The sequence below is a fragment of the Trachypithecus francoisi genome, unplaced genomic scaffold, assembly GCF_009764315.1.
Source record: "Trachypithecus francoisi isolate TF-2019V2 unplaced genomic scaffold, Tfra_2.0 Lachesis_group13, whole genome shotgun sequence".
Classification (NCBI taxonomy): domain Eukaryota; kingdom Metazoa; phylum Chordata; class Mammalia; order Primates; family Cercopithecidae; genus Trachypithecus; species Trachypithecus francoisi.
Window position 1 is genome coordinate 47,994,207 of NW_022681458.1, and position 11,964 is coordinate 48,006,170.

An 11,964-nucleotide genomic window follows, 5' to 3' on the forward strand; every position below is an offset into this window, starting at 1 on the left:
TCTTTCCTTTTTGTATTATTAGTGAAGGTAATTATATCTGGTGATTATGATTTATTTTCTTGTTTATTATTGTTTTTGAATCCGTTGTATTACTTTGGTTTGAGGTTACCATGAGGCTTGCAAATACTATCTTATAACCTATTATTTTAAGCTAATAACAATTAAAGACTTCTTGCATGAACAAACAAGCAAAAAAATTATAAAAACTCTAAGCCTTGACATACTTCCTCTGCTTCTTTTTACCTTTTTTTTGTTTCTATGTATATCTTGTTGTACTCTCTCTGTTATGAAACATTATTGCAGTTATTGTTTTTGATTGGTTTATTGTTTAGTCTTTCTACTTAGGATAAGAGTAGTTTACACACCACAATTACAGTGTTATAATATTCTGTGTACTGACTATTACCTATGAGTTTTGTACCTTCAGATGATTACTTACTGCTCAGTTAACACCCTTTTCTTTCTGCTTGGTGTACTCCCTTTCACATTTCTTGCAGAATAGGTCTGGTGTTGGTGAAACCCCTGAGCTTTTGTTTGTCTGGGAAGCATTTTATTTCTCTTTCATATTTGAGGGATATTTTCACTGACTATGCTATTCCTACATAAAAGTTTCTTTGTACTGCAGTACTTTAAATATGTTATGACACTTTCTCCTGGCCTGTAAGTTTTCCACTGGAAAACCTGCTGCCAGGCATGTTGGAGGTCCATTGTATGTTACTTGCTTTATTTTTGTTTTTGATTTTTCTCTCTCTGCTTTTAGAATCCTCTCTTTATCCTTTGTCTTTGGAAGTTTGAGTATTAAATGACTTAATGTAGTCTTCTTTGGATTAAATCTGCTTGGTGTTTCATAACCTTCTTTTACTTGGATACTGATATCTTTCTCTAGATTTGGGAAGTTCACTGCCATTATTATTCCTTTGAATAAACTTTGTAGCCCTATCTCTTTCTCTGCCTTGTTTTTAAGGCAAATAATTCTTACATTGACCCTTTGGATAATATTTTCTAGATCCCATAGTTGTGCTTAATTGTTTTTAAATCATTTTTTCCTTGCTTTCTTTGTGTATTTTAAAATAGCCTTTCTTTAAGCTCATTATTTTCTCTACTTGATCGATTCTGTTATTAAAAGACTTTGATTTATTCTTTAGGCATTTTTCAGCTCCAAAATTTCTTCTTGAGTTTATTTAATGATTTCAATCTCTTTGTAAAATTTAAATTTGTCTGATAGAATTTTGAATTCCTTTCCTGTGTTTTCTTGACTTTCTTTGAGTTTACTCTACACAGCTATTTTGAATTCTCTGCCTGAAATATCACATATCCGTTTTGTCCACAATCAGTCCCTGGTGACTTACTTACTTCATTTGGCGAAGTCATGTTTTCCTGGATGGTATTGATGCTTGTGGATACTCATTAGTGTCCGCGCAGTGAAAAGTTAGGTGTTTATTATAGATTTCAATATCTGGGCTTGTTTGTACTTGGCTTTCTTAGGAAGGCTTTCCAGTATTTGAAAGGACTTGGGTGTTGAGATCTAAGCTGTATCTGCTTTAGGGAGTGCCCAAGCCCAGTAACATTGTGGTTCTTGTAGATTCATAGAGGTACCTCCTTGACGGTCTTTGATAAGATCTAGGAGAAATATCTGGATTACCAGGCAGAGACTCTTGTTCTCTTCCCTTACTTTCTCTCAAACAGTTTCTCTCTCTCAGTTCAGAGTCACCTAAAGCTGAAGGTGGAGTGGCACAGCAGCCCTGTGGTCACCACCAGTATGCCTTTTCTGGGTCAGACCTGAAGCTAGAATAACACTGGGTCTCACCCAAGACCTGCTGTAACCACTCCATGGCTACTGCTTATGTTTGCTTGAGGCCCTGGGGCTCTACAATCAGCAGGTGGCAAAGCCTGTCAGGCCTGTGTCCATCCCTTCAGGGGGCGATTGCCCCCAGGCCTCGTTTGGGTACAGAGGTGCCATCTGGGAGTCAAGGACTGTAATCAAAAGCCTTAGAAATCTACCTAGTGTTCTATTGTACTGCAACTGAGCTGACACGCACATCACAAGACACAGTACTTCTCACTCTTTCCTTCCCCCAAAGGCAGAGTAGCCTCACCCCATATCCACCACCACAGGCCACAGGGAGTACTGCCAGACTACTGCCAATGCTTCCTTAAGGACCAAGGGCTCTTAATTCCGCTTATGAATGCTGCCTAGCTGGGGACTCACCTTTTATGTCAGTGAACTCCCATCTGGTCCAGGGCACAGCCACAAATGCCATCCATGAGTCATGACCTGAAATTGGGGACCCCAAGAGCCCGCTTAGTTATCTACTTCACTGTGGCTGAGCTTGTACCTAAGGTGCAAGACAAAGTCCCCTTTACTTTTTCCTTTGCTTTTGTCAAGCAAAGGGATTTTCATCCCATAGACACCACAGTTGGGAATGTGCTGAGTCTTACCTGAAGCCAGTAAGTCTCAGAGGCTTACCAAAGACGCTCAGCACAGTGCCTGGGTATAGCTGCTGGTTTTGGGGGGCCCGAGGGTTTTTCAGTTAGCAGGTGATGAATGCTGTCAGGAATGGGTCTTCCCTTTCAAGGTACCAGGTTTCCTTTTACCCCAGGGTGTGTCTAGAAATGTTGTCCAGGAGTTGGGTCCTAGAATGGGAGTCTCACAATTCCGTCCAGTGCCTTAGCCTTCTGCAGCTGAGCTGTATCCAAGATGCAGGACAAAGTCCTTCACGCTTTCTTTCCTCTGCTCTCATCAAGTGGAAAGAAGGGATCTTTTCTGGAACCAGAAGCTGTGCAGTTCGAGGTTAGGGAAGGATTGATGTCAGTACTCTCTTAGTTACCCCAGCTGGTGTCTCAGTTGGTCCCATGGCCCCAAGTCCACTGCCTCTAAGCCCATTTCAGGCCTAGGACTCACCTAAGAATTGCAGTCTTTATGACCCAGACAGCCTTTCAAGTTTACTTCGAGACCCAGAGAACTTTAGCCCTTGGTGGCAAGGTCTGTGGGAACTCAAGTTCTGACTGCTGGGATCTATGATTCTGCTCTGGATAGGGCTAGTTTATATGCTGCCTTAGTGTGTGAGCCCAGTTTAGTTTGGTCTAGTTTTCCTTTATGCTCTGAGTTCAACACCTCACAATTGCTGTATTCTCCCTTCTTCAGTGCCAGAGACACTCAGCACCATGTTGCCGCTGTCCAAGGGTGGGAAAGGGGTGGCATCCACCTTCAAGACTGTTTTTTCTACCTCTTCAGTGCCTTTTTCAGAGAAAGAAGTTAAAACCAGATACTAGGAGGGCTCAGCTAATTTTTTATTCTTATGAAGATGTTCTTTTTGTGTGTAGATAGTTGTTAAATTGGTGTCCTTGCTGGGGGAGATGATTGGTGGACTTTTCTATCCCACTATCTTGCTCCTTCTTTGTGAATGTTATTTTTGAAATTACATCACATGTGCAATGAATTTAACTGTATTTAATAGTCTTTTCTTTATATATCAGTACTTAGAAAAGAGGCAGGTGGGACACCTTGAAAGATAGAAAATAGCAAATAACCTGGGAATTTCTCCAGAGTAATCACTGAGTTTTTACCCAAGTGTGAGCTTGATATTGTGTTGGTTTATTTCCTCTGGCCCGAACCTTTGCACACAGAATTGGATATTTTCCTTATAATGCTGAATGTGATTCTAAAATTTAAGGGCTTTTTTTTTTTAATGTTTTTTGATGCCACATAGAACCTGCAAATAGAACTACCTCAGCTGTTGTAAGACAGAACTAAAGGGCCATGTCTTTCAAGGATAAGGGAAACTTGGGTGAGTTATATAAAGTGTATGAGAAAAACATGTAAGTCTTCAACATGGCAGCTTTCTAGAAATTTCAATGGTAATTTGATTTTAGGTGGTTTCAACATTGGATTTTAGACTAAGAATTTCCAAAAAATAATAAATAAAAAATAATTTTGCTTAGTTATTTGATTACCAAGAGTAATTTTGATGATAAAGCTGACTCTCCCAAAATTACCATCATCATAGAATTAAAAAAGAAGAGTAACTCCTCTTTAGTTATAGCAACTACCATCATTATATTTCATTATAATGAATATTTGCTAAACCAGTTCATGTGTTAGGTGCCATAATTCTGCCCAGAACTCCAATATCTTGAAAGAAGAATAAAATGCAATATGATGTTTCACTTTATTACCTTCATTAGTTGTTTTACTTGAGCCTATATTTCTGGTGAATATTATATAATGTTGTGTTGTATTATTTTATTTTTATTTTTTGTATTCCAGTTTCTTTAACATTGCCCAAACATGTTTCTTTTGTATTTTCATGTGTATATTTCACATTTACATAAGCTGGCATAATCTAAGGGAAGAAAAAAACATTTTTTAAAGGTATTTAGTTCAGTGTATCAATGCATAGTTCTGCCAATACAGATTTTTATAATGTGTGTATTTTTTAAAAATTTTATTCTTAGCAGTGTTTCCCCGTAACATTGAAAAATGTTATATTTTGCAAATTCTATGCTATTTTATCAATGCAGTCTTATAATATAACATAATTCTGTAGGTGCCATGATGGTTTTGAAGGGGATTAATTTATTTCCTCAGACTCCAAAATATCAGGTTGACTATCAATCAGATTTGAACTGGCTGGAGATGTACTAGGCTGCTAAAATCAGTTTACCAGGTCTACTTCATTGTTGAGTAGTTTCCATTTTGACATATTGAAGAATAGTAATGAAATCAGTGTAATGATAATAAATCATTTAACAATCCTTTAGCATTACATTGTACTGTGTAGTAACAAAATCACACTTAATAGCATTTACATGCTTAAATAAATTTGGAAATCATGCCAACTATAATTTCTAATTCAGAATAAATTTGAATAAGGAATAAATTTTCATAGAGTACATATGAAAAGTATTAAATTGTGCTATTATTATCTGAACACTTGGTTTTACTTACTGTCTTTATTACCTTAATGATTAAAAGGTGTTAATAAAAGAAAACACATATTTCTCCCCAATGCAATATATTTCTTTCCTTATTATCTGTGAAATAAAGCAGATACCAGAGTCATGTTATGAAATTATAAATTATTAATTTTGAGATTTAAAAATGGTATAAATTTACTAAAAGAATAAATTCATAAAATACTTAACTGCAACATTTTTAGAGCAAAGTAACTTATTCTTTTTCTTAAACAATTAGAATATGTTTTTGTGAAACACTTAAGATTCCAGTGGAGGTAAGTATTGAATATACCTTTAACATATTAATGTTTAAACCATACTTAGGAAAATATTAGCTTTTTTTTTTTTTTTTTTAAAGGCATTCTAGTATAATGTTTATTAGTGGTATCATGGAAGAGAAATATGGAACAGTAAATATTAGCCATCTCATAAAATTTGGCATTTCATTTTACTATATAACTACCTATACATATTGCTGAAGCTGAGAAAATGTTACATAGTAGAATGCACTTCTTTTTTTTTTTTTTTTTTCTTCTTGTTTTTTCTTTTTTCTTTTTTCTTTTTCTTTTTTTTCTTTTTTTTTTTCTTTTTTTTTTTCTTTTTTTTCTTTTTTTTCTTTTTTCTTTCTTTTTTTTCTTTTTCTATTTATTTTCTTTTTTTTCTTTTTCTTCTTTTTTTTTTTCTTTTTTCTTTTTTTCTTTTTTTTCTTTTTCTTTTTCTTTTTTTTCTTCTTTTTTTTTTTTTTCTTTTTTCTTTTTTATTATACTTTAAGTTCTAGGGTACATGTGCATAACGTTATATCATGTATAACTCCCCAATGCAATCCCTCCCTCCTCCCCCCTCCCCATGATAGGCCCAGTGTGTGATGTTCCCTTCCCGAGTCCAAGTGATCTCATTGTTCAGTTCCCACCTATGAGTGAGAACATGCAGTGTTTGGTTTCTCTTCTTGTGATAGTTTGCTAAGAATGATGGTTTCCAGCTGCATCCATGTCCCTACAAAGGACGCAAACTCATCCTTTTTGATGGCTGCATAGTATTCCATGGTGTATATGTGCCACATTTTCTTAATCCAGTCTGTCCAGATGGACATTGGGTTGATTCCAGTCTTTGCTATTGTGAATAGTGCCGCATAAACATACGTGTGCATGTGTCTTTGTAGTAGAGTAATTTATAATCCTTTGAGTATATACCAGTAGTGGGATGGCTGGGTCATATGGTACATCTAGTTCTGATCCTTGAGGAATCGCCATACTGTTTTCCATAATGGTTGAACTAGTTTACAATCCCACCAACAGTGTAAAAGTGTTCCTATTTCTCCACATCCTCTCCAACATCTATTGAGGAAAACTTATTAGCTTTTAAGATTTCTTCACCTTTGTGTTGCAATAACTCTGACAAGTATTTAATTTGGAAATTTTAAACAATGAGTATTTTATTAAAATTCTGTACAATATGATTTCAGCTATCTTAAAGTGACTTGTCTTAAAATACCAACATTGAACCATTTATGTTGATCTCATTACAAGAGAACAACTATGCAGCTGAAGCTGTTTTACACCGTACAATAAAAAGCTTATGGGAATTGAAAAAGTTTGAAGTCAGGCACTTTTCCAGTTCTGACTTCTGAGTATAGAATCTAAAGCCTGAGGCATGCTGCACTGTGCTCCATTTCATATCATATCAGTGACTGCTTCAATTAATTTTGTTAAGAGTCCCCAGATCTATTAAAATGCACTTCATCAAAATGCAATAATCTTTTCCAGCTCTTTCTAGCTGAAACATATTTGAAAATCAGGACAGGAATGCACACTTTGGAATACCACTCTTATCGGTGTTATAAAAACCAATAAAGGAATAAAGCAACAATCAGTCTGCCAACAAAATAAACTCAGAAAAAAATAACCCAAGAGAAAATGTTTTACGTATCTTGTCTTAATATCTTATTTGGACTTTTCAAAAAATTTTGCTAACAATCAATGCTCTATTAACAGTTTTGTTAAAATTATTATTCTATGGATTAAATTACTCAGGAATAAATTATTCAACCTCTTAATATAATGCAGTGTTAAAAATATAATAATATGCTGTTCTTATGCCTTGGACATAGAATGAAAATAACGGCATAAACTAGAGCTATTTTAAGGCTACTTTTGTTGATTCCACTTGAAGATTGGCCCAGTACCTTGGCATGCATTTCGACATTCTACAATTGTCCTACAATTTTCTGGTGTTCATTTGTCACACTGACAGAAACCAGTTTAAAATTTAAATCCGTATCCCTCCTGAATCCCGTAAAAGAGTTTGTAGGCCACAACCTCTGCAATGACTGATGATACTCCTGTCAGGTGCTGGTAGATGCAGCAGAGTTGCTCAACAAGTTTCTTAACAAGGTAAACAATAAGGCAGATTACAGAAAAACAGATGACTTATCATAAGGTTGCTTCCATGGCATTCTTCATATTTGTCCCTTAAAGTTACTTCCACAAATAAAGTATTTCAAAAGTAGGAAGTGTTCTTACAAATAGATGTATATTTAATTCTCTCTTAGTTCATTTAGTTTAATATTTGTAAAAAAGTTACATGCAGTTGAAAATTATAAAATATTTCTAAACCTGTGCCTTAATTTATGCAAACTATTTTTCTATCTCAAAAATATAAATTGATAAAGTTTCATTTTGTGCTAACTTTACTATGAGTTTATTCATCATTATGACCTAGTTATCCTTATGGATTTCCAACATCAAGACTATTACTCATAAAAATGTTTTCTTTTTAAATCCAGGGTCTCTCAAAATCTAACCCAAGGAGGATTATTGCATATTCTCATGTCAACACAGAGTTCAATGTGTGTTTTCTCCCCAGCTTCACAGTTAAATCTACAACAAAAGTCAAAAAGAGGGTGTGACATTGAAAGAGAGAGCTATATTAAGTATTTTAACCAGGAACACGAAGTTCTTATGTTTATCCCCTCCCCTTCATGGGGAAACATCTTCATCCCCAGGTTAAATCATTTGGCATATGCATTTTACCTGGTCTAAGTAGTCTATAGTCTGAAAAATATGAAAGTTTATCAATTTGGACAGTTTAACCATTATAGTACCATCTATAAAAAGTTAAACTTCCTACATATCATGTATATGCTCACCCCTGTTACATCTGTCTATTCAAACAAATATAGCCACTGGAAAAAAAATAAGGACTTGTGATCCTGAGATTGCTAAAAGCTTCTAGATACCACATGCAGATATGCACCATACTGTATTATCGGGGGAGTTCTAAAGATAAGCTTACTTATTAACATGAGTCTAATTGCTTTAAATCTTTTTAAATAAATTGGAAAATTAGATTAGCTCAAGGTTGTATATATGCTTGCTCTTCAATTATAACATCATATTAGTTATACCTTCTTAGGGAGTTTTAAAGCTTTAAGATTTAATGCCTATAATTCACATAAAATTCGATGAAAATACAAGCAAATAAATGTAAAAGTATATGTTGATATCAGATTGTGACCCCTACAAGTAAATATAAAGGTATATGTTGATATCAGATTGTAACCCCTGTATTACAGAAAAGCTAAGCAGACAATGATTATTAAAAACATTTTTTGCAATAACACTTAAAAAGAACAAATGGTCATTAATTAATATTAGAAGTACAGTTTTCTATTCATCTGTAAAATGCATTAAAATTGCACAGAAAAAAAACTATGATTAGATGTGCAATTATATTGATTCACTAAACATGAATATACTACTAATTCACTGAATTAGCCAGAGCTTATAATGTAATATCTCTAATGGAATAAAGTTGAACTACGTAGTATTAGTTTCTTAAGACAAAAAGATATATACTCTGGAACACATACTGAAAATACATTGAGAGATTTCAGAGGCTAAGTGAAGAGCTGTGAAGTTTCGATGCCACCTTTGACAATTAACGTTCCTGAAAACAATGTCACAGTAGTGAAAACTTCATAAGAAAGGTGTGTCATTCTTGTCTATGAGACTAGGTTACCACGAGAAATATGGCTTCATTAAGTGAAGAAGAGCAGAGACAAATTAGGGGTTCTAATAGAAAAAACACAAGTATAATTTTATTTGCCATACCCAAGATTAATTAAGCCCAGTGTTCTCATAGTGACACTATGTATTGTACATACATAGTGTACAATAGAATATTGTACCATTTTACACAGCTATTCTAACAAGAATTCAAAGCATAATATTTCTTAAATAAACTCCCCTTTCCCTGTACATATTTATGGGGTACATGTGATATTTTGATATAAGCGCACAATGTGCAATGACTAAATCTGAATATTGAGATGTCTATCAAACACTTCTCATTTCTTTGTGTTAGAAACATTTCATATCTACTCTCTAGTTATCTTGAAATATACATGCAATAAATTATTATTAAATGTAGTCACTCTATTGTGCTACTGAACATTGGAGCTAATTTCTAGTAACTGTATTTTTGTGCCTATTAACCAGCTCATCTTGACCCACCCTTCCCAATACCTTTCTCAGCCTTTGATAACCATCAATCTACTCTTTACTTTCATTAGATTGCTTTTTTTTGGCGGGGGGGATGGAGTCTCACTCTGTGGCCCAGGCCGGAGTGCAGTGGCAGGATCTTGGCTCACTGCAAACCCCGCCTCCTGGGTTCACGCCATTCTCCTGCCTCCCAAGTAGCTGGGACACCACGCCTGGGTAATTTTTTTTTCTTTTTTTTTTTTTTTTGTATTTTTAGTGGAGACAGGGTTTCACCGTGTTAGCTAGGATGGTCTCTATCTGCAGACCTCGTGATCCGCCCACCTTGGCCTCCCTAGATAACTTTTCTTAACTCCCATATATGGTAAGAACATGTAATATTTGTTCTTCTGTATGGCTTATTTTATTTAACATGTTGACCTCAAATTCCATCAATGTTGCTACAAATGACAGAATTTTATTATTTTTATGGCTGAATAATATTATATTATGGATATATATGACATTATCTTTTTATCTGTTGATGGGCACTTAGTTTCATTCAATAATTTGGCTATTGTGAATAGTGCTGCAATAAAAATGAGAATGCAGATATCTCTTTAATATACTGATTTATTTTCATTGAATTTATATACAGCAGTGGGATTTCTGGATCATAAAGTAGTTCTATTTATAATTTTTAGGGGAACCTCCGTATTGTTTTCAATAGTGGTTTTAGTAATTTACATTCCTACCAACAGTGTACAAAGATTCATTTTTCTTCACATCCCTTTTAGCTTTTTTTATTTTCTAACTTTTGGATAAAAGCCACTTGATTTATATTTCTCTCATGATTGGTAATGTTAAGCATGGTTTCATATACCTGTTGGCCAACTCCTTACCATTTGAATAGTTTAAAAATATTTCCTTCCATTCTGTAGATTGTCCTTCATTCTGCTAATTGTTTCCTGTGTTATGCAAAAGCTTGTAAGGTTGATGGGATCTCATTTGTCCATTTTTGCTTTGAGTGTCTGTGCTCTTGAGGTCTTACTCAAGACATCTTTGCTCAGACAAATGTCCTGAAGCATTTCCCCAATGTATTCTTCTAGTAGTTTTATAGTTTCCACCCTTAGATTTAAGTCTTTAATCTATTTTGATTTAATTTTCACATGGCAAGAAATGGGGGTTTAATTTTATTCATCTGCATATGGATATCCTGTTTTTACAATACCATTTATTGAAGAGATGTATGTTTCCACAATGTATATTTTTGTCAACTTTGTCTAAAACAGGTTGACTGTAAATACATGGATTTGTTTCTGGGTTCTCTTTTCTTACTTTACTTTTAATCAAGGTTATTTTCATTATTCTCACCACATAAGTGTCGTTGATTTTGAATTTTAACTATTCTCATACTTGAAAACTCATGTATAAGTTACTATTTTCAAATGTCTCCTACTTTCAAAGTCTTCTTTTTATTACTTTAATTGCTACAATGATATATGTATGTATGGTCTTACAGCTAGATTATTGCAATATTCTCTGCCATGTTTTCCCAGTCTCCTATCTATCCACATTAATATTTTGACCCAATTGCCACTGAAATAATTATTATAAATTACCATTATGGACACAACCCTGTTCAAAAATATTTGATTGTCTCCTCAAATGAAAGAACATGGTTTGGGCATCTTAACTGGTACAGGTAATCATGGATCATGTAATGCAGTTTGTTGAGCCAAGTTGGCAGCTTGTAAAGGACTCAGTTCAGCTAGTTAAAAGATGCTTCGAACCTGATAGAAAAGAATTTCAGAAGATTGCCATGGCAACAGCAATAAGATTTGCTATAATGGCATTCATTGGATTTTCTATGTAATTGGTTCATATTCTTATTAATAACATAATTGCTGGTAGCTGAATATGTTTTCGAGGAGTGTTTTCCATCTTAGGGATGGGTGAACAAGTGAGGGTTTGAGAAGCTCATGGAGTGAAAGGTTGCTGAATATTTCGTGGTCTCTTCCTTTTTATTTCTTCCAAGATGTTTTCTAGTTCTAAATTAAAATAACATGAAAAGAAAAAGGAAAGACAAAGAACATTGTTTAAACACTTAGAACAACATTTAAAGCTTTCCATATCAAAATTTGTGGAGGCTGTACAATGCAAAATTACATTTACAGTAATAAAAGTCATTGGGTAAGAGGAGGATCTACTATCAGGCAAGGCTGAAAGGAAGGAACCTTTGGCAGCATAAATTGTTGGGTGCTGAATTTTTTATTTATCCCATATTGTATTGTCTTGTGTCATATTATTTTCATACTTTGACTTTCCTTTCATTAAGGATGTCTTTTATAAAGAAGAAATCACCAACCATTTGAAGGCACTGGCTCTTGTTATCTTTTGAGAATTGTTTAAAATTATTGAAAACTGTTTGTTAGCTGCTCAGGATGATAGAGAAAAAGATGTGCTATTAATTTGAGGACGATAGTTTAAAAGAAGAGAGAGATTTCTTGGAGTTTATAATCCCAGGATTGGT

General features: G+C 34.3%; 1 pseudogene; it reads left to right on the forward strand.

The window, feature by feature from the left end:
- Window positions 1-11,139: 11,139 nt before the first annotated feature.
- Window positions 11,140-11,349, forward strand: LOC117095346 (annotated as a pseudogene).
- The last annotated feature ends 615 nt before the right edge of the window (window positions 11,350-11,964 follow it).